Below are 795 nucleotides of genomic sequence, written 5' to 3' on the forward strand. Positions count from 1 at the left end.
AGAGACAAATGAGGGGAAAGGAGGGGGAAAGAGAGAGAAAAGGGAAGAGACTGGAGGAAAGAGGCTTTTTGGCATTAAGTCTTCTATTACCACCTGTGTGTGATAGTGAGACCTCTGTCACCACCTTTGTGTGTGTGAGCAGTGAGTCCTCTGTCACCACCTGTGTGTGAGTCCCGATGTAATCCTCCATCAGGAAATGTCCGTCACAGGTGGCAGGGGATAACATTGCCTATCTCATTCCGAATGTACTCAGCCAACACACGCGAACACATGCACTGACACACGCGCCTAAACACACACGCGCCTACACACACGCGCGCCTACACACATGCGCGCCTACACACACGGGCACACGAGCACACACACATACTGTTCAGGGTATCCCACATCGCGCGCGCGTGTGTGTGTCTCTGTGTGTGTTTGTGTGTGTGTGTAAATGTGTGTGTATAAGTGTGTGAGTGTGTGAGTGTGTAAATGTGTGTGTATGAATGTGTGTGTGTGTGTGTGTGTGTGTTTGTGTGTGAGTGTGAGAGAGCGGTCTGAGATCGAGTCTCCCTGAGCCCCCCCGTGGGATCATCCAGCAACTATAGACTGTAACAAGCCAGTATCTCTCACGTGCATCGCACTCACTGCCGCCCCCCGCCACGGGCGCACACTCACGCGCACTCCCCACACCCCTCACGCCCGGTGCCGACACCCTCACGCGCGATCACCCACACGCGCTTCGCACCATACCGCGCGTCGCACATCCGTCAGTCACTTGTGCTGTGCGTGATGGGTGTGTGTGTTTGTGTG

This window comes from Aplysia californica, unplaced genomic scaffold (assembly GCF_000002075.1).
Source record: "Aplysia californica isolate F4 #8 unplaced genomic scaffold, AplCal3.0 scaffold01550, whole genome shotgun sequence".
NCBI lineage: Eukaryota > Metazoa > Mollusca > Gastropoda > Aplysiida > Aplysiidae > Aplysia > Aplysia californica.